The sequence below is a fragment of the Mus pahari genome, chromosome 3 (assembly GCF_900095145.1).
Source record: "Mus pahari chromosome 3, PAHARI_EIJ_v1.1, whole genome shotgun sequence".
NCBI lineage: Eukaryota > Metazoa > Chordata > Mammalia > Rodentia > Muridae > Mus > Mus pahari.
In genome coordinates, this window is record NC_034592.1 from 45,592,468 (window position 1) to 45,619,043 (window position 26,576).

General features: G+C 42.5%; 2 protein-coding genes across 22 annotated transcripts in view; one reads left to right on the forward strand and one right to left on the reverse strand.

The window, feature by feature from the left end:
* The window catches only part of LOC110318749 (coiled-coil domain-containing protein 148), a 187,978-nt gene extending 175,301 nt beyond the window's left edge, over positions 1 to 12,677 (reverse strand). For both annotated transcript variants that reach the window (XM_029536793.1, XM_029536794.1), the window contains exon 1: positions 12,473 to 12,677. The gene's annotated coding sequence lies outside the window, so the exon portion shown is untranslated. The remainder of the gene's footprint in view (positions 1 to 12,472) is intronic.
* A 300-nt stretch (positions 12,678 to 12,977) lies between these two features.
* Pkp4 (plakophilin 4) overlaps positions 12,978 to 26,576 on the forward strand; it is a 214,090-nt gene continuing 200,491 nt past the window's right edge. For 11 of the 20 annotated variants that reach the window (XM_029537132.1, XM_029537135.1, XM_029537139.1 and 8 more), the window contains exon 1: positions 12,978 to 13,256. The gene's annotated coding sequence lies outside the window, so the exon portion shown is untranslated. The remainder of the gene's footprint in view (positions 13,257 to 26,576) is intronic. The other 9 variants (XM_021195140.2, XM_029537125.1, XM_029537121.1 and 6 more) reach the window with 2 other exon arrangements.

Sequence of the window (26,576 nt, forward strand, 5' to 3'; positions counted from 1 at the left end):
TGAGGATGAAGGCTGGAAGGGACCCTGTCCAAGAAGCTCCTGCAGAGACTGGTCTCTGAGAGACCTGGAATACAAGATGGTGATCTCACCTGAGTCCTGGGGTCAGAGCCCTCCCGAGAGGCCAACTCTCCTCTGGCCCAGTCAGTGCTCTAAACCACCAAGCCATCTCTCTAGCTCCTGAAAGCAGGATTTTAAAATCAGTGCACAGAGGGGTGTGGTTGGGTGGGGGGTGGGTGGGATGGGGGTTGTGGGGGGGGAGGGGGACAACCTACATTTATTTTATGCTGAATTTATTCCTGTGCCATTTTTGTTTCTTCAGTTTCTTCTGAAATATCTTTTTTTTTTTTCTGTGCAATTTCCTCTTCTGACTTTGGGACAATATTTTCCTTTTCAGTGAGGGTCAACTCCATGTGGCAGGGGAGCTCCTGTACAGGTTAGATCGACCATGAACTCTGTAAGGGACTCGCATATCTTAGGCGCTTTCTTCACTGGACATGTTTAATGACTAGAGAATCTGCATATAAACCTGTAAGTTCAGTGTTATTCTCTGCATTTTTTTAGTGCCGGGCAGCAAAAATTCAGCATTCTATTTTTGGCCCCTGACCCTGTGTTCAGTCCTCCTGTTTGGCCTGGGCACACTTATGAACTCCACCATTATATTGCCGGAACCTTGGCTTCTTCAAAGTGCCATCTTTCAGACACTAGGTGGCTTTCCGGATATGTATACCCTTGATGGCCTTGGCTGTGTTCTTAAAGTGAACACGGAGTTCGAACCTCTTGATCTGCATGCTTTTGTAGGGTTTTCTGGGTCAAGAGAGTAGTCAACCATTTTCAGAGGTCACCTCAGGTCGCTTACAGGAAGAGGAAGCCCAAGGGCTACTGGGAGAATTCCTAACATCAGAATTCCTATTTGGCCATAAGTGCACTAATTTTGTGTGGGGTCAATGTTTCCCCTTTTCCCATCTCTCTTCTGTACTGAAATGTTCTAGCTTTCTTTATTGCGTGTTTTCGTTGTTTCTCTTCCATAACCGCAACATGAGGATGTGTCCAAAGACGACCCCCGCCACCAGCAGCAGCAGCAGCAGCAGCAGCAGCAGCAGCAGCAGCAGCAGCAGCACTAGCACTGCAGACACCCGACTGTCCTAAAGTGGGAACACACAGTAATGGGCCTGACAGGTGTATTGGAGATGTACTTGGGACGGAACGGGGGTTGGGGGTGGGCAATATAAGTGTTAATCATGACAAACAAAAAGCAAAGAGTAAGATCAGAACAGAGTTTCCCAGAGACTTAGTTCAAGTTCCAGGGACCCACAAAAGAGAAAAACCAGGAAAAATAAGACAAAACAAAAAACAGAACATAAAAGTTTTATCTACAGGTATTCCAGAAAAGTTGAGGTCTCTAGATGTCCTAGTTAATTAACTTTAGCTTTCAACTCGATACAACTCATAGACACCTAGGGAGAAGGAACTAAAATGAAAAAATGCCTAGATCAGACGGACTGGTGCCCATGTCTGCGAGGCATTTTGTTTATTTGGTAGGGAATGTAGGAGGGTCTAGAAAATGGTGGGCGGTGCCATCCCTAGGCACGTGGGTCTGGACTTTTAAGAGGGTAGCTGAGCAAGCTAGAATGAGCAAGCCAGCAAGCAGCTCTCCTTCATGGGTTCTGCTTCTAGCACCTACCTTGAATTCTTGCCTTGGCCTCCCTGGATAACAGACTGTAACTTTAAAGACCAAACTCTTTCCTCACAAAGTTGATTTTGATTGGGGTTTTTAATCACAGCAACAAAAGCAAGCTAGAAAACCAAACATACCCCACCACACGAGCCCATTATTAAACAAACCACATAGTTTCCAAAGTACTTGCTTAAAATCTAATGTCATTCTGATGTAAATAAATTATAAAATGCAAATATAAAAATATACACATATGAAGGTACATATTAATGATAAGTGTAATAATGTTGACAATTCACATATATTTTAAGGAGACTTATGTGATAAATACTGTTCCCTGTCTTGTAAATCTTGGTAGGGTACCAGGTAATAGGAGGTTTCTAAGCCAGGGTCAGCCTCTCTCCCCATGCTTGCTTTAATGAGTATATCAGCTAAAACAGAAACAGACATGGCCTGGCTCATACTTCCAATTAAGACACTCAAATTTCAATTATATTTACCAATTATACAATGGCTGTAGTTTAATATTTTTCTCTAATAAATTCCTGGATTTCCTTATGTGAACCATTTTTCTTTGGTATTTTTTTTAATGCTTAATAAATGAGACCTAAATCCATGAAGCATAATTTGGAGGCTTTTCAATCAAGACAAAATTACTTCCAGATTTACTGTGTTCATATACCAGAGGTTTAAAGATGTATTTGTCGTTATTAAAAAGGTTTTATTTATTAAGGCTTTATTGAGGCATAATTTTATTCAACAAATGCATGCATTATAGCGATATAGTTATTTTTAATAAAAATATATTGTTCTGCCATCACCACCCTCCAGTTTGAGGACGTTTCTATCCCTAGAAAACCATCATTCATAACTCCTGCTAAGTCCTTCCTACGCAGGCCATGGGTAATCACTGGTGAGGTATTTTAAACTTTGCAGATATTTTATATAAATGCCATCATACTGCACGTGTCCTTTGTACCTGGCTTTGTTTTCTCTTGACATGTTGTAGAGATTTACCTATAAGCTCATACTTTTTAATAGCAGAATAGTATTCTACTCAGGGTCAAAAGCAGTTGAGGGAACTTGGGTGACTTCCAGGTTTTCACTATAGTAAATTCTACTACTGTTCATGTGCAAGTCTATATAACATGCATTTTCCTGCAGTAAACCCGAAAGCGCATATGATAAGCTTACATTTATGTTTCTAAGAATTCATCGCATCATTTTTTCAGAATAGTTATACCATTTTCCTTTCCAGTCCAAAGTTTACAACCATTCTCTGAAACCCTATCATGTGTTTTGTTTTGTTTTTTCCCTACCATGGTTTCAGTGATGATTTCTCTAATGATTAATGTGGAGAATATCTTCATGTGCTTACTGGTCACTTGAGTACCACACTAACGATGTGCTTATTAAAATATCCTCCAGGTAAAATGTATTTTGCTTTTAATTACATATATGTGTTTGTCCCTGCACTGTGTCCTATCACCTGTGCTCTTAAACCGAGATGTGTCATGTCACCTGGAACTGGAAGTCAAGACAGTTCAAGCCCGTGATGAGCCACCTGATCTGAGTGCTGGGGAGGAATGACTGCTCTACAAGAGCAGCGAGTGTTCTTTTTTTATTTTTTTTATTTTATTTTATTATTTTTTTATTTTTTTGAGCAGCGAGTGCTCTTAACCAGGGCCCCATCTCTCCGGCCCATCAGCCCCAGTTTCTACTGAGTTCCTTGGCTTAATTTTGGTGTGCCCAACCCTCCTACACCCCCGTATTTGCATTTGCATTTTCCTACTGGTTTGTTGCCCTCTTCTGCAGGGAAAGCAATGCCATTTTGATAAAATATAATTTATTAATTTCTTCTTTTATAGTTCATGCTTTTGGAAATGTAACTAGGAAACCTTTGCCAAGAGCAAGGACAGAAAGATTTTTTTTTCCTATCATGTCAAAAGTCTTCTAATTTCCATCTCGAATATGTAGGTCTGTGATGGATATTCCACAGACATTTTTCCTGTGTGCTGTGAGTTAAGAGCTTGGGTCCATCGCTGTGAATATGGAATATTCAATGTCATCATCCCAGTAGCGTCTTTGGAAAAGACTCTCCCCGTGGAGCACGCCTTGGAATCTTTGTTGAAAGGGACTGACCGCAACATAAGGGCTAATTTTTGGATCTGCTTTCTCATTGATCCACGGGGCTATCATGCCAATATTATATTTGTTGTTGCGGCTTTATAGTAAGTTTGAACAATTAAGTATCGTAATTACTCTTTGTTCTTTCTACGGAAAATTGGTTTTGGTAGTATTGTTTCCTTGCATTTCCACTTCAAGATGATCAATTGCTGCAACAATGCTTGCTGGAATTTTGACAGGGATCACATTGAGTCTATAGATCAAAATCATTATGCTTTACTTTTAAAATGAATGCATAAATATTGTGGTTTCTATTGCTGTGAATACTAATGTTGTGAATGGATTTTGTTGTTATTGTTGATTTTCAGATTGCTAGACCCAACCGTAGGAAATGGAACTGGTTCGATATAATGATTATATATTGTGTGACTGCACGGAGTTCCTCAGTTAGTTTGGTGCCCACACGGATATTCTTTACAGTCTTCTATGGGTAGGACCATGGCATCTGTGAACCAACATAGGTAGTTTTAGATTCTTTTCCTTTCTGATCTATATGCCTTTAGATTTTGTTACTTCCTCCTTATTACACTGGCTAGGACAGTCAGCATAGTGCGGAACAGTAGGGGTGTGTGTGAATGACCTCATTCAGCTCTCAGATTCAGTTACTAAGTCTTTTTCTTTTCTTCCTTTGCTTTCAAGATGAGGTGCACACACAGTGCTATGGCCATAGAGTCTACTCTCAGCCTTGGTGGAATTAAGTCAGTCTTTCCATGATAAACACAGACTTGACTCTACGCTTCACACATGTTCCTTATGATATGGAGGGATATTATTTTACTGTTAACTTAATGAGCATTTTATTATAAATTGCTATTTTTTTCTTATCGATGAATTTTTCTGCATCTATCCATCCCCCCTTTTATTTAGAACAATTATCAAACTATAAATACAGGGCCATTTGGACTTATAATTTATGGCACCACAGTGACTAACTAGCAAGCGCTGGTCACTCGTCTCCTAGTCCAACCTCACAGGGGTGCAAAGTTTTAACAAGTTACCAGGGACCTCCATAGGAGTGGATTCAGGAGAGCAGGTCTACAGGGGAAATGGTGGCCCAGGGAGAGACTAAGAGCCAGGTCTCATGCCAGAGGACTGTGCGGAGAGAGCTCTGGAGTTAAAAAGATAATCCCAGTACTTGGGAGGCAGAGGCAGGTGGATTTCTGAGTTTGAGGCCAGCCTGGTCTACAGAGTGAGTTCCAGGACAGCCAGGGCTACAGAGAAAGCCTGTCTTGAAATATATATATATATATATTTATCTATCTATCTATCTATCTATCTATCTATCTATCTATCTATCTATATATATATATATATATCTTGAAATATATATATATATATATAAAGAGCCTTTGTAACAGCAGATTCATAGTAGTCATCTGTAATCTCTTCATGATGAATGATCATTTGATATCCCAGGATGACACGGAGGAAAGAGCTATATGTTAATCAGTTTTCCCTTGCAACAATGAATATTTAACATCATCAGCTTCTAAAGAGGACTCATTTCTTTTGGCCCATGTTTTCAGTCCCCAGTAGTCTGGCCTCACTGCCCTGGGGGGGCCTGTGCTGATGCCATAGTAGGGAATGCAGGAGGAGGCCAGGAAGCTAAGAGAATTGGAAGACTGGAATCCTACAACTCTACAACCCCCCTTGAAAGGCACCAGTGGCACACAGGGGAACAGGCCTTAACAGAGGGACCTTTGGGGAAATGGCCCAGATCCAAACTAAAGCATTCTGCGTCCCAAAGGGAGGTTGCTGAGTGTTTCCCTGCCCTTGTCTGAATGTCCTTTTCTTGCTTCCAGTGTTACTGAGAGCTGGTGGCTCTGTGGGCTGTATTGGCACACTCTCAGCATAGGTCCATCTATGGCTGTGACCGTCAGTTTTGAAGGACAGTTTCGCTAGACATGGCATCCCTGCTTCCCACTTTTTTCTATGAGCATTTAAAAATATATATCCTATTTATTATCATCGTGTGTGTCATGGCACAAGTGTAGAGGTCAGAGGACATCTTCCAGGAATTGGTTCTCTTTTCCCACCATGGATTCTTGGGATTGGACCCAGGCCATTAGACTTGGCAGTAGGCCCCCTACCCGACGGGCCATCTCAGAGCTCTGGCATGCTTATTTTTGTTCAGGGGGGATTACATGAAGACCTCTAAGGGGGAAGGACCCTAAACTGCTAATGGCTAAGTTGAGCTGTGTCTCCTTACCAGTGCTCACAGAACCAGAAGTTAGAGCAAAGGCTCGTGTTCTAGTGGGTTCTTTTATATATATATATTTTTAAATTCATTCTCTCTCTCTCTTTCTCTCTCTCTCTCTCTCTCTCTCTCTCTCTCTCTCTCTCTGTGTGTGTGTGTGTGTCAGGGGCAGGGCTGGAATGTGCTTCTGAGTTCTAGTGCCTGCAGGGCCCAGAGGTGTCTGGTCTTTTGGAGTGGGATTTACTAATTGTCACTAGCTGCTAAACATGGGTGCCAGAAACTGAACTCAGGTCTTCTGAAAGAGAACCTAACCACTGAGCTAGCTCTCCAGCTCCTAAGTAGTATTTTGAGGTAACAAACAGGTGTCTCCTTCAGTAGCGGCGGAGGCAACATCAGGGCCAAGGCTTGCTTTCTAGGTTCTGCAGTGCCAGAAGCCACTGACTGGGGGGCTGATTCCTTCAAAGGCGGCAGGGAGAGCATGGTCTAGGAGGCATGATTTATCACACTTGACAGATGTCTGTTAACACATACCAAATGTTTGATGACATTCTGATTTTGTGAAATTTTTAAATTCTAAGGAGCTTATCTAGTAGAGTACAACTTCGGAGCTTCACGGGAAGACAAAAATCAAGTGACCCTTATGTGGGCACAGCTGGGTTTCAATCACTTTCCCTAATAAGCAGAGTTTCACAGTCTGAGCTGTGAACAAAGCACCACTGGAATCCACATCTTTTCAGGCGTGTTTCCACTCGTGTTTTCTTGTTTCCAAGGCCTCGCTGTCTTTGAAGGCTACAGAGGGGGGAAAAATAACCTCTACTCTGCCTAGATTCTCATTTTCCACATTGAATATTTAATTTCATCTTTTTCTAATTACCTCCTGATGTTACTGATTCCTATTTGTCATAGTTGGAAGTCAGGCCTGCAGTGATTTATGATCACTGTGGGGAATACTTCAGGGGTGCCAAGCGCTCCAAGGGACGGTCATGGATGAGCCAGAGAACACACCCTCTTGGGGAGAATGTTCACACAGGAACAACTACGCCAGGGAGTAAAATGTCAAATGCCACAATAACACACCAAAGCTGATGTCAGCCTGAGATTGATGGAGGGTGGGGGCAGGGCTAGGAAACCCAGTAGGATCTTCAGGGTGATGGAAGATTGACATATTCAGATAATATAGCTAAAGGTGGGGCAGTGATCTTGCCACCACCTGAGCTAAACTATTTTATTTTTAGTTTAATTTTATTTTTTACTCATTCACTTTACATCCTGCTCACTCCTCACCCCTCACCTCCTACCATAATCCTTCCCCAATCTCTCCTCCTTTTCCTCTGAGTGAGTGGGGGCCTCTCCTGGGTATCCCCACACCCTGGCACTTCAAGTCTCTATGAGGCTAGGCTCTTCCTCTCCCACTGAGGTCAGACAAGGCAGCCCAGCTAGAAGAACATATCCCACTTACAGGCAACAGCTTTTGGGATAGCCCCTGCTCCAGCTTTCGGGACCCACATGAAGACCAAGCTGCACATCTGCTACATATATGTGGGAGGCCTAGGCCCAATACATATGTGTTCAGACTCTGAGAGCCTCAAGATTCCAAGTTAGTTGACTCTCTTGGTCTTCCTGTGTAGTTCCTATCCCCGCAGGGCCTAAAATCCTTCCTCCTATTCTTCCATAAGAGCCCCTGAGCTCCATCCACTGTTTGGCTTGGGTGTCTGCATCTGTCTGAGTCAGCTGCTGGGTGGAGCCTCTCAGAGGACAGCCATGCAAGGCTCCTGTCTTGCATATCCTTTGGGGACTGGGTTACCTCACTCAGGATGATATTCTCAAATTCCATCCATGTGCCTGCAAAATTCATGGTGTTTCTGTTTTTAATAGCTGCATGGTATTGATACAGAAACACAGGTTGATCAAATGGAATTGAATCAAAGACCCAGAAAGAAACCCACATGCCTATGGACACTTTTTTTTTTTTTTTTTTATGATAAAGAAGCCAAACCATACAATGGAAAAAAATAAAGTATGTTCAACAAATGGTGCTAACTGGATGTCTACATATAGAATAGAAATAGATCCATATTTATCACCCCGCACAAAAATCAAGTCCAAGTGGATCAAGAACCTCAACTCAACCTCATAGAAGAGAAAGTAGGAAATAACCTTGCACAGGAGGCAAGTTCCTGAACAGAATACCACTGGCTCAGGCTCTAAGATCAACAACTGATAAATGGGACCTTGTGAAGGTTCTGTAAGGCAAGGGACACTGTCAACAGGACAAAACGGCAGCCTACAGATTCGGGAAGGATCTATAGCATCCCCACAGGTGACACAGGTGACAGAGGGCTGATATCCAAAGTTTACAAGGAACTCAAGAAGTTAGATACCAACAACCCAAATAACCCAATTTTAAAAATGGGGTACAGAGCTAAACAGAATTCTCAACAGAGGAATCTCAAATGGTAGAGAAGCACTTACAGAATGATTTCATCAGGGAAATGCAAATCAAAAGACACTGAGATTCCATCTTATTATTAAAATGGCTAAGATCAAAAACTCAAGAGAGAGCACCTGCTGGTGAGGATGTGGAGCAAGGGGAAACACTCCTTCATTGCTGGTGGGAGTGCAAACTTGGGACAACCACTTTGGAAATCAATTTGGCAGTTTCTCAGAAAACTGAGAATAATTCTACCTTAAGACCCAGCTATACCACTCTTGGGTATATACCCCCAAAATGCTCCATCATCCCACAAAGACACTTGCTCAAAGATATGTTCACAGCAGCTTTATTCACAATAGCCAGAAACTGGAAACGGCCTAGACATCTCTCAACTGAAGGATGGATAAAGAAAATGCCCTGTATCTACACAATGGAGCTCAACTATTTTTGAGTCCTGGCCATAGTCCCCAGGCTCAGCTGCTGTTATGTCATTGTCATTTCCCACCTGGTGCTTGTTTAAACATCCCTCTTCATTCACAAAAGCTACCAGCACTGGTGTATTCTCGGAGGTTTTGCTGTGACTACCTACTGTAGAGGTATCAAATAGCAGTATCCTCTATTGCTTCCTTTCTATGGTACATTTCAAAAAGGAATTTTTTCCCCACTAACTGTCATGAGCTAATAGGAAAATGGTGAACACTGTAAAAGTTCTTGCAATCTTACTAGTCCTTGAAAGGTTTGGGTCAACTTCTTTTCACCAATGGTACTGGAAAGTTCCTTGGAGTTCTGCTGTTTTCTTCTGACCCTGAGGTCAAGTTGCCCAAAGTCTTCATTCTTTTTAAACCTTGTCAGCTGTCGTCCATCAGCCTAAGTAGATGTCCCTCCTCCTATCACAGCTACCCAGCAGCCAGGTCTAGAAAGAGTTCACATGTTCTCTGTTCAAGTAGGCCATTAGCACTCCAGTGGCTCCTCTGACTGGTTGACAAAGTTTTGCCTCCTCTAGGAGAGCCTGGGATTGGGGGGTGTCTCAGCTGCTTTCCTCATGTTCAGGAATAATATATGGGAACTCCACAGTAGTTTTTTTTTTTCTTTTTTCTTTCTTTTTTTCTTTACTTTTCTTTGTTTTTTCCTTTGTTATGAATGCTTTTATTTGGTTAGAGTTTTGGTGCTGGGTTGTTTTTTTTTTTTGAGGAGGTGGGGTGGGGAGTTCATTTTCTTGGTTTTCGAGAGTTCTGTGTTGAGTTTTTGTTTTTGTTTGAGAAAGAAATTAAAGTTGGGTGAATATGGAGGGAAAGAAAATCTGGGATAACTTGAAGGAGGGAAAGAACATAATGAAAATATATTTAAATTTAATAATTAAATTATTCAAATTTTGTTAAATATTTTAATAGATAATATATTTACATATTTTTATATATTATATACATGTTATTTATCAGGTATAAAATTGATATGAAATACTATTAATAAAAATAACTTGTTTATTAATTAAATAATTAAGAAAATGATTAAATAATAAAATGTCAAAAAAATAATTAAGCCCAACAATCAGCATGTCAGAGGTAGCCATAATTTCTTGCTTACTGATGATATAACATTGGTGAGTTTGTTTGACTAATATTTCTCATTTTAAATGTGATAAGTCTCTGAATGTCTTATAGTGAATACATTTATTCATATTTAAATAGCCTCCTCTGTTTATATATTTTTAAAAAACTTACCTTCCCAAGTAATTCTAAATCCTGCCAAGTTTAAAACTTGGTTTTCATTTGTTTGTTTGACCCAAGACTGTCCTGAAACTTACTATGTAGACAGAAGTGAGGATGAACTTCTGAACTACCGCCTCTGCCTTCCAAGTGCTGCAATTATAGGCATGTACCCTATGCCTGGTCCAAAGGACACCGTTAGATGAGAGAACTTAGTTGGCAAAACCCAGCTGAGATTCTGTGGGCAGAGGGTGCGACCTTTGGAACAATTTCAGTTGTACTCAGGGTCAAAGCAACAGGTATGAAAAAGCAGAGTTCTTCCTGTATACTGTTTCTGGGAAAGGAAAGGCCAGCATATAAAGAGGGAGGTTAAGCAGAAAAGACCAAATATTTGGGAGCCTAAGGGAGAAGCTTTGGGGGAGAGTATATAAAAGGCAACCTGAGAAGGTATAAGCAACAGAGAGAAGTCCTGTTGGTAAAAGTACTGTGCACTTGGTTGTTGGTAAGAGTACTGTGCACTTGGTGGCACAGTTGGAGTTGAGCAGATAAGAGGGTCTCTTGCCAGATTCCCAGAATCTTAAGATCTCTTGCAGAGTGGAGGGATCCTCAGGAAGACACAGACTTGACATCAGAAATGAGGCAGATGCGAGAGGGGTTCTATAGGAGAAGTTAAGAAAAAAAAAAAAAATCTTTCCACTAAATGTAACAAAGGGAAAAAAAAGTAATATTGAATGACAAATGATTTAGGGGACATCCATTATTCTTGATGGGTTTCAGCAACATTTATTTACTGACAATGGAGATGACATGTAGGTTACACATATAAAAACAATAGAAAAATATTTGACAGATAAGCATTTTGAGAAATATACAAAAGAAAATAATTTTTAGAGTAAACCCAAAATTATTTTTTTTTTACAGAAGGGAAAAAAAGAGACCCACTTTCTCCTTTGAGTAGGCAAATATTACATTCATTTAGTATTACTTAAATTACGAAAAAATTATTGATATCTTGACTATACATTTAAAACATCTTACTTATCTTTTCATTTTAACTTTTTCCATTCTATGAACAAATACACAATGGCAAGAAAACAAAAACAAACACAAGAAAAACTCAAAGGCAGGTGATTTTCCTAATGACAAGCCATGAGATATCTCTCCCTCCAACCTTACTGCTTGCTTCTAAAATATTTAAGTGGTACATCCACATGCTCATGAATTTTGTCCTACAGTCCAATCCTGCACGGGACTGTAGAACAAATTCAAGTTTACAATAAGTACCAAGGAGATTCTTTTCCCAAGCAAGTTGCCATATTAACATTTCTTAGGCTATATTTTATAGCATAAAAGCCAAAACATGCCATCCAATTAAAATTCAGAACGTAAAATGTAAGTTAGATATATAGAGCTTGCATACACAATAATCTGCTTCTCACAACAAAATATTTGTAATGTCAAAATTCCTACCAGCTTTCCCCACAAAATATAACAAGGAAAATTAATATCCCTTATTGTGAGGGGAAGTAGTATAAAGAATTTTTTTTTTTTTACTAAAGAGGATATTATGAAAATAACAAAGCCACCAAAAGAAGAAACATGAATACACCGGTGGCTATATGCTAGAGTGATACTATTTTTAAAATATGTTATGAAGCAATATCATGTGTAAAAGTTCCAGATTAATAGCTACCGTCTAATTATGACCATCACTCATCAAAAATAATTAGCACAAGCAAACTAGCACGAAATGATTTAAAATGAAAGTAGAGCACTCATTATTAAAGGTCAAGATTTGATCCCCTGTCCCAATTCATCATTTCCTTACCAATTTTAGTATTAGTCTGGAAAACTGTCAGAAAGCAAAAATCCATCATTCGTAATCTATTTTTTTCTTTTGCGAAATCATTGGGATGAATTCTGGCACTTCTCCAGCCTGAGACAAACTGGGAAGAGCATGCACCTGCCAAGCTCAGCACAGAAAGCACATAGTCCAAGAGGGAGGGAGGGGAGGAGAGATCAGACTTGCTGCTTTGGGAAGCAGAGGACTCATTCTGTTGCGGGCTGGTCCTTTAGAACAACCCCAGTCAGTTTCCTTACCAAAATACCACGTGCAAGAAATCCTGTTTTCGTTGGGAGGGGTTATAGGCTGGAAGAACCAAAAATCAGAGGAAATGTCGACTCAGGGAAGGGGGAGTGGTTGGAGGAAGAATTCAAGTGACCCTGTGACGTCAGGAAGAAGCAGAGATTTAAGGAATGGAGTGGAAACTCACCGGGCTGCACAGATCTCAAAGGTCAAAATGCATATAGCCTTGCAGGCTCCCCAGATGCAGGAAAAATGAAACGCCCACTCCTGAGCTCTCACTGTAAAGCAGAAGTCCAGGGGCTCAGTTGCTTCTGCCTTTGACGCTGGGGACAAGCCCTACCATGCAGAGTCTTGGCAATACTCAAAAGCAAGACCCGCCCGATTTCAGAGCCCTTGCCCGGGAATCCCCTAATACTCCTTTCCCCCCACCCCCTCCCGCGCCGGAGGCTACAGACACCTTCATCTTCACTCCCCACCTTCTCCTGGCCCTCTCGCTCTTAACAGCATCGGTCTCCATGGCGACCTGAAACCGCAGCTCCCATTGGCTCGTTCAATATGAGGGCCGGGCCAATGGGGAGGGCCGGCCCTCTCCTTCCGCCCAATGGGGCGGGCGCGGAGCCTGTCTGGGGACGGCAGCGTGCTGACGTTCCCGGGTGCCGGGGACTGGCCGGGCGGGCGGGCGGGCTGGCGGCGGGGCGGCGGCCTCCGAGCAGTCTAGAGGGCTCCGGGGCTGAGTGCGCGTGGACGCCGGCCGCAGCGGCGGCACTATGGGCACGGGGTAGAGGCGAGCTGCCGCCGCCACCGGGGTGGTGGGAGAGCCTCTTCGGGGGAGGGGGCGGGAGGGGCGGGAGGGGAGGGCAGCGGCGAGGCTGCCGCACTTCGGCCAGTTTGCTCGGGTGCCGCAGCGGCGACCCTTCGGCGTGGATGTCCCTGGTCCCTGGAGCGACGACGGCCTCCGCCTGAGCTGGAAAGTAAGTGCGCGGGGCTGGCGGGAGGGCTCGGGGCTCTGGGGTGCTAGCTGCCCAGAGCGCGTCGAGCCGGGACCTGGCGGCGGCCGGGCGCCCCCCGCGGCTCCCTGGCTCTGGTCTCTCGGTCCCCGCCGCGTGCTCCGCCATCCCTCCCGCCTCTCCCCTCCCCCCGGCGGCGCACAACTTTGCCCCGCACAGCTCGGCGCGGCCGCTTTTCCTCCCGCACCGCGCCACCGCTTCTCGAACTTGAGCCCCGAGGCTCCCGCGCGCCGTCGTGCCCGGGACCGGCCGTCAGTGTGTCCGTCCCTCGTTCCACCGAAGCAACCGCCTACCGTGCCTCCCACGCTCGCCCGGAGTGTCGCTCTGGCCCCCAGAGTCGCACTGGTGCCCGTGACGACCGCCCGGAGGGTCCAGGGCTCCCAGCTTGCAGCTGCAAACCGCACGCTCCTCCCTAGCGGGCGCCCCAGCCTTAAGGCTCCGGGCTGCCCTCCCGCGCCGCCCTGCCTCCTCGCGCTGCCAGGAGTTGGAGCGAGCAGCTGCACCCATCGGAGGGTCGTGGGTCCCTGTCCCCTCTTACTCTTTGGAAAACGAGAGGACGAGCGGTGGGGCCGGGTTTTGGCGGCGTAGTGACTGAGTGCGACACCCGGCGAGCGCGGGCAGCGGAGGCGCCGCGGTTGCTCCGGGCGCCGCGATAGGCAGGTGTGTGCGTCCAACGGGCGACGCGCGCTGCCAGCTTGTAGGCTGGCGACAGATTGTGCTGGAATGCAAGGAATGCACCAGGGACAGAGTCCGCACGGGCCGCGGCCGCACTAGCGCCTTCCTGGCCCTGCTCTCGCCGCGTAGCCAGAGGTCACGGCGCATCTTCAGAGCTGGTAAGCCTCGTTCACGCTCCTGCCTCCGCTTCTCTCCCTGCGGCAGAGGGCGGTGGAGAGGGAAGCGCCGTAGTTTTCTTGGGGCTCCAGCCTATGGTTCTGGATTTTTGCTGCATTGGTCTCCAGGACCGTGAATTTAGGTGTCAGTGTACCCAAGGTTATTGATCATTGCACAAGGCTCTTGGCAAGTTTGCTTTTGCAAGATTTGGTTAGTGAGTGTTTTTCTTTAAAAAAAAAAACAAAACAAAACAGGACTTTCTGAATACCCGCAGAGACAGGGCCGAATGTTCTTGAGTAAGCTTGCAGCCAACATCTTTTAGCTATATCAGAAAATGTCTTTTAGTGCTCCAGGTCTGGGGTGTATTGCGAGAGATCTTGAATGCATCACTGCTGTCATAAGGATCGGAATATTTTCCATCGTCATACTGGGCTGTGTTTAGGCCTCGTATAATACATAATGAATAGAAACAGAACAGCAGTGTTTGGCCAGCGATGGGACAGATAGAACTGTCTGGTACAGTGAAATTCGGGGCGTGTAAGTTACCACCGTAAGTAACCCTGGGACATAACAGTCATGTATATTTAAAGATGTAATTTATTAGTGGAAAGCGCCATTTCTTTCTTTGCCACTCAGTTTAATTAAATAAAAAAACCACAGTCCTACAACTTTTAAAGATTGGTAAATATGTATAAAATTGGTAATGACTAGTATACATTTTCTCTTTCTTTTTTTTTCTAAATTAATACAGAAAAACAGAATTTTGACAGCCACTCTCCCAGAACCAGGGTTAGGTTTTTGCTTTTGAGAAAGTAGAAGAAATTGTCTCTTTTTAAATGGAGAATATCACATGGAAGTGTCTTCATTTCTGATACCTAAGAAACAGTTGTGGAAAATGGCAACGTGAAAGCAAGAACAATGTCTGGAGGAAGTGTTTCTGGCTGTTTGAAAGCATACTGTGTACTTCCATTCCACAGTCTGCTTTGAAGGTTACAGGCACTAGACAACCTTCTGCATTTGGTTATTTTCTATCCGATTCAGGAAAATAAACCAGTTGTTCAACCAGTCACCTGTCTTCTGACCCCTACTTTGCATGCATCAAGGGCATTGAAAAGTCTGCAGGCATTTTAGTTAAGACCCAAGGGAGAAGAAATGATAGGTTGTGTCTTCTGGCTTGCTACATTGTTTTTCAGGTATGCCTGTAATCAGTGAACCTTCTAATTTAGAGGTTTAATTCGCCTACAGTAACAATGCAGAGGATTTGGGGAGTTTGTAAATGGCTACAGGAAACTTTTATTATGTAACAATACATTATAACAGTTTAACTCTTGGTTGTTTAATTTGACATGAAAATGAGAAAGTTAACTAGAAGGGGGAGGTCGGTCCTGCAGCACAGGCTTGAGGCTTGCTTACCTAGCACGCCCGAGGTCCCAAACACTCCCTGTTCTTGCTCCTCAAAATGTAAACAGGAATTTAGTTTCTCTGATGCATCAGAAAGGAAAAATTTTGTTCAGATATACAGAGTGCACGTGAGCATGATTGACTGAGCAGATAAGTCTCGCCTGCTTCAGGTAAAAGCAGGCATTCAATTGGAAATGCATCCTGTTTGTTAGTAAGACTTAGAAAGAAGGCTCATAATCTATAACCATTGTGAATATAAAACTACCTTGACCAAAGGGAAGGTCCTCTTTACTGTCTTTTATTATATAAGGAGAAGGTGCTGCAGTTGGCAGCTGTATGCCATATGGAAGATTCTGAGTTGGGAGGGATTGAGCATTCTGCTGATCCTTACCTCTGGTTTTGGATGGAGATAAGGTAGCAGGGAAATGATGGCGAGCCTGAAAGAAGGCAGCAGCTGCTATTGAGCCTTAGAGAAAGCCGTGCACACGGTTGCTGCATTTACAAGCTGCATAAGCCAAGAGAATCCTGTACATGGATCTGACATAACATAAATTGAAAGGACCCACTACCAATTTCAGTGTAATAAAAAAACTGAGTAATCATATAACCTTGAGTATTTAGATTATTTGAGTATTTAAATTAAGTATTTAGAGTGTTTGAGTATTTAGAGTACTTGAGTATTTAGAGTACTTGAGTATTTAGAGTATTTGAGTATTTAGATTAAGTCTGCATTAAATCATAACTGCAATTTTATTCCTTCTCTATACAAATTGGCAAAACAAATTTTAAAAATTTAAACTAAAGTTGATTTTTAGAAAAATCTAGTTGTTGTCATCTTTTAAACTGAAAGCTTTTTTTTTTTAAACCCCTGTGTCACTGACTCCTTTCAAAATCAAGATATTTTGAGAATGGCATATATTCTAATGTTTTTAATTTACTTTGGAAAGTAGCTCCTTGCTTAAGTGTAAAATGAAAAACAACTTTTATTTTTAGTTGTTGTAGACTTGTTCTAGAGCATAAACATCCATGGAGTTGTGTGTCATTTTGAAAGTTGCCTTCAGCTTTCTGGGAGTAATTCCTTCCTCCATATGGAAAATAAGCTGTAGTGCCTTTCTGCACTGAAGGGGAAGACGGCTGTGAAACAGAACACCAGTGGACAAGATGTGTTTGGAGAGTGAAGTAACTGTTTCATGGCCAAAACTTTAACCACAGATAGTTGTTCAAGGGAAAGGTAAAACTGTTGGGCACATGGATATCAGGTTTCACGTAGTATGGCAAGAAGTGGTGCACTGCTAGCGGTCTGCTGATCATCTTTATGCCAGGTGTGAGAATCCAAGTAAGGGGATCAGGCCCAATGGTGCCAAGGCCTCCAGCTTATGGGTGGGATGGTCTCACGGCGCTGAAGTGCATCTCACATTGCCACTTAATAATGCAGTGGAATTATCTTAATCTTTTAGGGCTATGTTGCAGTGACTAAGTTGGGGTGTTACATGAAGGTACTCCTCAATTACACATAGAGCCACTTCATATATTCACCAGGTAACTGCTTTTCTTTTCTCCTTTTATAACTTGGATTTCCTTTTATCTGATATACTCATAAATGTTGGCCACACTGCTGATCATTTTCTTATTCATAGGCTTGATAACAGAGCTTATTATATGACTCAAGTCCATGGCTGACGATACATTGTCAGTAGAGGTTGGATTATAAAATTTTAGTGGTATAGAATGTAAAACGTATCACATGAAGCATTTTTCATGTGCAGAACAGTGCCTGGTTGGCTAGGTGATGGGCGTATAGCTAAGCCTTCACAGAACTCAGAACTCAGTGGAGTGTGTAGAGGAGCAGGAATTCACACAGCCACAGTGGGAATGATTCCCACAGTTAGGGTCTTAGGGTTTGGGTTCTGTTGCTGCAACAGAATGCCATGACCAGAAAGCATGTAGAAGAGGAAAGGGTTTATTCAGCTCATACTTCCACATTGCTGTTCATCATGGAAGGAAGTCAGGACAGGAACTCAAACAGGGCAGGAACCTGGAGGCAGGAGCTGATGCAGAGGCCACAGAGGGTGCTGCTTTCTGGCTTATTACCGTTGTAGTTCTTAGTCTGCTTTCTTATAGAACTAAGCCCAGAAGCCCAGTGGTGGAACTACCAACAATGGGTTGCTCCCCCACCCACCACCCCCATCAACCACTAATTTAAAAAATGCCTTATAGCTGGATTTTATGGAGGGATTTCCTCAATTGAGAGTCCCTCCTTTCAGATAACTCTAGTTTGTGTGTTGGCATAAGATTAGCCAGTACAGTTAGCCTCTGTATTACATGTGAATTCAGTGTGATTGCGAACTGTCATAGATAGTGACCCCATTTCCCCTAATCTGGACTGCCTGTGACCCTATGCCACCAACACCATCCTGTTTGTCTGGTTGGAGAAGGGGAAGCCCTTTTTAGGAGACTAAGGCCGTTAGAGTATAGATGTGGTGCCTAGTATCTGGGCAGAACTTATCATCGGTGTGTATTTCATCATAACACGCTGTTGTGTAAAAGCGTGACTAGTGGAATTAGGGCTATTCAAATACAGTGGTGGCTTTTGGGTCCTAGTCTGGAACTCGGGATGCAATTTTTCTTAGAAACTCAACAGTCCACTTAAGAAGCTTTGAAACACTGATGGATGGAACCTGGACATCTGACCCATTTTCATTTTGTGTTCTTTCTTATATTTCACACTTGAGAGATACAGACTGGGAGGCAGGAGGACTGGAAGTCAACTTATCACCTCAACAAACTCTCCAGTGGGAGCCAGTATCTTTCTTCTAAATCGCAGAGCTTGGATACCATTGATTTAAAGTTCAAGTTTCTCAAGTATACATATAGATCATCTTGTTCCCTTTCATGTCCTGAGTCTTAACAGGAAAGTCAGGTTCCATTTGGGAAATTTTTGTTTTTGTTTTTCTGAGTTAGGGCCCTTACACTGAAGCCTGGGTTAACCTGGAACGCACTGTGTAGCTCAGGCTGGTTTCAGGCTCAGGGCAATCCTTCTGTCTTAGTTTCAGAGTAATGAGATTAAAGGCATGAGCCACCCAGTCCGCCTGCCTGGCTCCTCTCACTCCCGCAACTAGAGTTTCTAGAACTCACTATGTAGTCCAGGTAGGCCTCAAAATCAACAGAGTTCCCCTGCCTCTGCCTCCCAGGTGCTGGGTTAAAGGCGTGACCACTATGTCCAGCCTGCCTGGTACTTTGGAAATTTGAGTTTTCCTTCATATTCATGACATCTCTCTCTCTCTCTCTCTCTCTCTCTCTCTCTCTCTCTCTGTGTGTGTGTGTCTGTGTGTGTCTGTGTCTGTGTCTCTGTGTGTGTGTGTGTGTGTGTTTAGGTGCAGGTACAGAATTGTGTGGTGGCACATGGGTGGAGGTCAAGGGGCATCTACCGTGTAGGTGTGGGGATTGAATGGACTCGGCTGGGCTTGGTGGCAGGTAGCTTTACTTGTTAGCCATCTCCCCCTTTTTGCTGGTCCTAGTTTTGGTGGGTGGTGTTGTTTTCAAGAAATGAGGAGAAAGGATAAATCATAAACGTTTCTCAGGTCACACCCATGACCCGCAGCTTCCTCAGTTTAAGGTCAACTGTAGTACTTGACAGTGAATGAGGCTCATGAGAGAGCCACCAATGATTCTTCACCATTAACTGCCAGAGGCCAGAGGTTATCCAGTTCCGCCACCACAGTTAGTCTTTAGATCTCGTTTTGCTCATCTGTAAAATGGAGTGCTCTAAGTACTCAGCTTATGGTGACCGTGACGATAAAATACATTAGTATGTATGAAGTCCATACAGCAAGGCCCAGCTCAGCACTTAAATGCATAGCATTACTTTTCTTCTTATGCTGTTGCTTCCTAAAACCTTCTGCAACATCTACTCTACAGACCAAGTGACAGACTGGCCATCAGTGCTGCTGGCGGGACCCAGATGACTGGGCATAAACTAGATTCAGGGAAAAATAAACTACTAAAACAAACAAACAAAATGATAGTTTAAACCAAGGAACAGTGGTTTGTGAAGATATCAGGACACTGTGACTCTACCACCAGGCAAGTGTGTCCCTTAAGCAAACCTTTAACTCCTCTGGGCCTTAGTTTCTTATTTATGGAAAGGAGGGAGCTGGGCTGCAGTCTCTCCACTCCTGCTCCTTATTCTCACAGCTCTTAGAGCATTAAGCGTTTTCTTTCTGTGCATTCCTCCTCCCCCACCTCTCCAGCAAGACTCTGCTGACTTCTTAAGGATTTATCATCTCATAATTTACCCTTTGGGAAAAAGGGACAAATTTGAAGTTGTATACGGAAATTCCCAGCTCCTGGTGACACGGGTGTTCTGAGTATATGCATCTAGGTGTGTGTGTGTGTGTGTGTGTGTGTGTGTGTGTGTGTGTGTGTGTGTGTGTGTGGTGTGTGGCAGAGGGACAGTGGAATGGTTGAGAATGTGGCTGCTTTTTGAGGCGGCAGCCAGCAGGAGCTGAGCAGCTAGCACTGCAATGCCCTCAGGTTGTCACAGCCCTGCCCTGGGGGCTCATTTGTTAACCACCACTTGTTAGCTTCAAGGCTAAAGTTTCCAGCCCTGTGGGAGAAGCTGAGGGGAAGGTATGGCAGTGGCTAGCAAGGACTAATCTTGCAGGCATGAGGAAGTCCCGCTTATTATTTGCCCAGGTGGTTTGATTAGCCCTCAAGGAAATTAAACAGTCATGAAACAATTGTTTGTCAGAAAATATATTTTCCATGAGTACTTTGTGATTATAGGGGCTTACTGTTCTTTAATTCATACAATATGGACTCTTTAAACTCAGGTCTTAATCCTTACTGTATAGCCTGTGAACCTTCAGAAAGTAAGGTAGATTTTAATGTATGGCTTTGCCTAGTTTTGTGTTCTTCAGTAAGAAAAAAATTAATTTAATGAAGAGAGCTTATCCTGTGTCCTGCTTTCCTTCACAGATATGTGGTGGGTTGGGGCTGGGAGCTAGAGAACTAATGTATATAAATCTTCAAAATCATAGCTTAAAAGCATTGAAATTGGCCACTTTTCTTAATGCATTATTTTCAAAGGAAAAATGAATTAGACAGTAATATATATACATATATATATACATATATATATATATATATATATATATATATACATACACACACATACACAGACACACTATTAAATGAATTCTTAGTGTCACAACCAAAGTAAACATTTGGACATGCTTTTTGATGCTGTACTTTTACAGAAAACATAAAACTCATATAAAATGGCTAGTTAATAATAATTACTTTGCAATGAGGAAAACTATGTTGTCTGACTCTCATACCCTTGACCCTTGAGGCAAAAGTGAGTTTTATCCCTGGGCACAACCAAAAAGACTGTAGACAATTGGTGTTTTAGATACTTGCTGGAGTCCTACCATTTGTGAGATATTGTTACCGCGATTTGGATAACTTGTGGTAAAAACTATAGGTCTTACTTTGAGTGAGTGATTTATTTTCCTTTATTTTGGTCAGTGCCCATTAGTTGTCTGCTGTGTTAGACCCTGCTGGGCTTCAGGAGTGTCAGCAGAAGGTGTCATAGGCTGTGTGGAATCTGTCTTTTAGGAATCCTTGATACATTTCACAGCCTGGTTGGGGAAGATAAGACTAACCTAGAAATCTTGGTTTATGAACTTGTAAAATCATCCCATTGCTATTAAGCATGAACTGTAAAGTGACTAGAATTTAGCTTTTACTCCTGCTTGAACATGTTTTTTACTTGATACTCAAATCTAGAGAGTCAGCTGTGGTAGCCACTGTCACTTTCTTTGTAAAGGGCTTAAAATGGAAAAGTACTCCCTCTAGCAATAAGATAGTGAGTGACATCAGAGCAGGCCACCATTATGAATTTGATTGCATCACTTGAAACAATTTACTCAATGGCTTATGTAAAATAATTAACCATAATGAAAATACAGTAGTGGTGACAGAGTGATTGATGATTCAAGACTTGCCATTTAGTAAGTTCTCATTTTCTGGAAAAAAAAAAAACAAAACCCACACCCCCAAAACCCAATTTAGTGTGTTTTGTGCTTTCTTTCATATTGCATGCAATTTATAAGTCTTTATTGTCTGAACTTATTATTAATGATATTCTCTCCTAGTGCTACAAATAAACAAAAGAATGATTTAAAATCTGTCAAGACATCTGCTAGAATAAATAGTCTCATTGAATCTTACCTTGACTCTCAGACTCAAGCACTAATGGGAATTTTCTTATTGTCACTGAATAACCAGCAAGGGACCATTTTAACACAACAATGAGAAAGCCGGAGCTTCACCTGGACTTTACAGCTATTCATTTGTGACTGATGGAAAACAACCTTGCTGTTAAATGTCCAACTCAGCTTTTTGTAGATAAAAATGTCAACCTAAAATCCACCACATGTTGTCAAGTATCAGTTTTCCAAAGTACTCTTCAGAATTTAAAACCGAGTTACTAGTAGACTAATTAACCCTGTAAATCTCCTGTTGTGCCATCCAGTAGGTATATAGTCAGTCCACAGCGAATGGATCTTTTCCGAAAACTACTTAGCAGCAGGGATCCAGGTCTTTCCATGAATGGTGGTGAAGGAGTGACTTACAAGACATGGCTTCCCTTCCCTTCTTTATAACCTTGCTTTGGTAAAGTGGGAACCTGTACAGCAGTGTATTATATGTGATGCTTCCATGAAAATCTTAAATCTTTTTCTTTTTTTTTTTTAAATTTTTTTTTTCTAGCCATTTGCTAGATAACAATTCATGTGTGAAATTCCCTGGTAATAGAGTTAATTAGAAAATTCAAACAAAATTCTTCATGTAAACCTAGTTGTCTGGATTCTAACTGTACTGAGATGACTTGCATAGTGCTGTCTGCGAAGCCATCAGTAGTCAGCCGCCAAGTGCTAGGGCCAGCTTGGTTGGGTTTTGGAAACCTGACACTGAGCAAACTTGGTATCTTGTCTGTTGTGGCTTAGTATAGGCTGTGTATCCTAATTGAAATGCTTAGGAGCAGAAGTGTTTACATTTTAGAGGTGTTTGTTTGATTTGTAATATTTTAATAGATGCTGCTAGTTAAACATCCCAACTGAAAGTGCAAACAAAAAATTGTTCCAAAGACTGGAACTTTTAAAAATTATTCAGCATATTTTAAAATGTATTCTTTGGCAATTTCACACACATATGAAATGTATCTTGAACTTAGAACTTATAAAAATTATTGATTTCACCTTTATGCATGTATGTATGTATGTATGTATGTATGTGTACCATGTTTATGCTTTTTGAGTCCAGAAGAGGGAGGTGATCCCCTGACTGGAGTGTTTGTGACCAACCCAGTGTGGGTGCTGAGACACGAGCCTGAGACCTCTGCAAGAGCAGCGAGTTCTCTTACCCGCTGTACACCTCTCCAGCTCTATATACCTAGGACTTTGGGGTGCTAACATCACACTCAAAGCATTCAGAGTGAGGAGGATTTGAACTTCAGATCGTTTAGATAAGGGATGCTCAACCTGTGGTAACTTTGGTAACTGGAGGATGAAAGACAAAGTGCGCATAAAGCCCAGAGTGTTTTAGAAGAAAAAATGTTATTAAAATCCTCAGTATGATTAGCACAAAGTTATGTAAATAAACTAGGAATCTCCGTATATTGTTTTGATCTTATAAAGGTAAAGGAACCCAATCCAAAGCTTTAACGGTGTGATTAGGAACGTTCTTTTACATCTTAGGGTCTTTTCCTCCTCGGCCATTGGCTGTAACAAAGTTTGTGCAAGTTCCTCTTCCTCCTCCTGCTACTGTTATTACAAGGTCTTGATGCATGACCCAAGCCAATTTTAACTTTGAAATTCTCCTGCCTTTTTTACCCTCTGCAGTGCTGGTAACAGCTATACTTCAACCACCTCAAGTATACTTTTTTTTTAAAGACAGGTCTTCTCTTTGTAGCCCTGGCTTTCCTGGCACTTGCTCTGTAGACCAGGCTGTCCCCAAACTAACAAAAATCTGCCTGCCTCTGCCTCCTGAGTCCTGGAATTAAAGGTGTATGTCTCCACTGCCCGACTTTTGTTTTCTTTCTTTCTTTCTTTCTTTCTTTCTTTCTTTCTTTCTTTCTTTCTTTCTTTCTTTCTTTCTTTCCCTCTCTCTCCTTCCCTCCCTCTTCTCTTCTCTCCCCCATCCTCCTCTCCCAAGTATACTTTTAATTAAATAGAAAAAAATTTTTGATCTGTGTGAGTAGGTCAGAGGGCCCCCCACGTGTTGGCTGAACCTCACCTTCCTCTTTGAGAGGAGGTCTCTTTGTCATTGTTTAGCTGTGTATGCCACGCCTGTGGCTTCTGGGAATTCTGCTGTGCCCACTTCCTGTCTTCCTGGAGGTGCACAGCCATTACAGAGGCATGCTACAACATGCTTTCTGTTTTGTTTTCTCTGTGGCTTCTAGGCACTCAAATTCACCGAACTGTCTCCTCAGCCCTTAAAATTTCAATTGTGAGATGATTGTGAATTTTCATTTATTTATGAAAAATAATACAGAAAAATCCGGTACAGTCTTTACCCAGCTTCCTTGAGTGCCTAACATAGGTAAACTGTAGTCCAGTGACGACACAGGCCCCGTCAGAGCACCAAACATTCCCATCACCATAAAACCTCTACCGTCCTGCACGTATGCCTCCCATCTGTTCAACCCCTCAACGTGAACCCCTTCACTTAGGGGATCTTACATAACTCCACTCATTTCAGCATTTAATATAACATTTTTTCCTACTTATCATAATTCTTTACAGATTCATTCAGATTGCTGTCTGTTCTGTGTAGCAGTATTCCATGATAGGAATATGTAGCTTGTTAAGCCAGACACTTGCAGGTTCTAGTTTATGGCAGCTACAAGCCAAGCTGCTGTAGATCCTAAGGAGGAGCTCACAGGGTGGCCTCTTCTTCCTGGGCTTTGGGGACACTAGGCAAGCACGCTGCTTTTGAACCAGAGCTCCAGCCCTGGTGATATTTACGTCTATGTTTCTGTGCTAGCAAGTTTGTATTTATCTAAGAAAAAGTCATTAAATTATGTATGTTTTAAGTTTTCTCTCCAGATTATACATTCAATTACATAAGACCTGATGTTTTGATGAGTTAAGATGAAAGTTTTTAAAAATTAGATTTATAGCTTGGGAAAATTAAAAAAAAACTTGCCTATAAAATAATGTCTTTTGCTATTATTTTGTAAATTTTATTTCCTATGGGCTTGTCTTATTTCATCAAGATGCCATCATTGATTTTAAGTAGGATCATAGTTGCTTGCTTTCATGGTTGTTTAGTTGGTTCTGTTATATTGTGTATTATTCTAATAGCAGCTGCATTTAATTTCCTATAACAAAACTGTAGTTGTAAATGTAGCTGTTAATTTTGGTTCTTTCAGAATTGTGTATGTGATCATGCATAATATTCTTATAAAATAGAGAGGGCAGGGAGGACCTGGTGGGTAAAGTGATGGCCTCATCAGGATGAAGCCCTGGATTAGAGTCTCAGAACCTTCCTAGAAGGGATCTCAGCCTTCTCAGTGAGCTGCGGGGACTAAGAGACCCTGTCTCAAAAGCAAGGGGGGACAGTGCCTGTAGAATGACACTGGAGGTTGTCCTCTGGGCTCCACACACTGTGCAAATGTGCACAACACACACATACACACGTACACACAGAAAGAAAGAAAGAAAGAAAGAAAGAAAGAAAGAAAGAAAGAAAGAAAGAAAGAAAGGAAGAAAGAAAGAAAGAAAGACCATTTTCATGCAGCAGGCTAATAGCCTGCCCAGTGTGGCTGTCACATGAGGGTCCTCCCCCCCACCCCCGTGCATTTGGAATGACCTCAGTTGTTAGGCTTTTAAGCTGGGTGGGCCTCTTACCTTTTCCTGAAATGCTTTCTCAAGCCTTTTCTGTTGCCGTCCACACGCATAGCATTGTCCTGCGTGGTTACCGTGTATTACTTTCTGCTAGAGAAATGCTGGACTCATTTCTGGCCTAAATAAGGTCTTCGAGTTTGTTCTGCTAATCTGATTACTTTTTCTTACAGTTGTCTCTACCTTGGTGTCAAACATGTTAATTTCATAGTTTAAAATAGTATCAGGTTACTTTGCTGCTTTTATTCTTTGTTCTATATTGCTTCTGTTTATCTAAAACATGTTCATTATTAATACTTCGGCCTCTTGTAACAGATCTGAAACATCCTTTGAAAGCAATCCTAAATTGTAGCTATACATTTAATGATGGCTCCTGTTTCTGCATTTGCGCAGTGTAACCTTTTTCTCTCCCCTCTCAATGATCCTATCAAAGTGAAACCTTTCCTGGTACCTTCCCTCCACCTTACTCCAGATGTAAATCTTTCTTCTGTACTTGTCAACATTGTGTGCCCAGCTCTGCTCTGAGCATCTGTCACATCTGTTGTCCTGGTTTTCTTTGCTGTTTCCTCGCTGCTCTGTTAGCCTAGCTGGGCTAACCCTAAGGCACTGTCACAGGCGTCATTGTAATTCCCTCACCTAGCAATATCCCTGACATACAGTCAACACCAGACACTTGCTGCGAGTGAGTGAATAATTAAATACTTTGTTTACACCCTCAGAGACCGCTCTGTCCTCTGGCTCTGGTGTCTCTTCATTGATTATCCTGAAGGATATATTCAGGCTCCTAGGATGTCAAGTAAGGCTCTTCACTGTCAAAATCTAGTCTTGTTGTTTGAGATAGGGCCTTACTATGTAGCCTGGCTTTCCTGGAACTCACTCTGTAAATCAGGCTAGCCTGGAATTCACAGAGATCCACTGGCCTCTTCCCTAGTGGCAGAGATTAAGATTAGGCACTACCATGCCTTGCTCAAAACTCTATAGTCTTTTTTTGTTTTTGTTTTTGGTTTTGGTTTTTCGAGACAGGGTTTCTCTGTGTAGCCCTGGCTGTCCTGGAACTCACTCTGTAGACCAGGCTGGCCTCGAACTCAGAAATCCGCCTGCCTCTGCCTCCCAAGTGCTGGGATAAAAAGGTATGCACCACCAC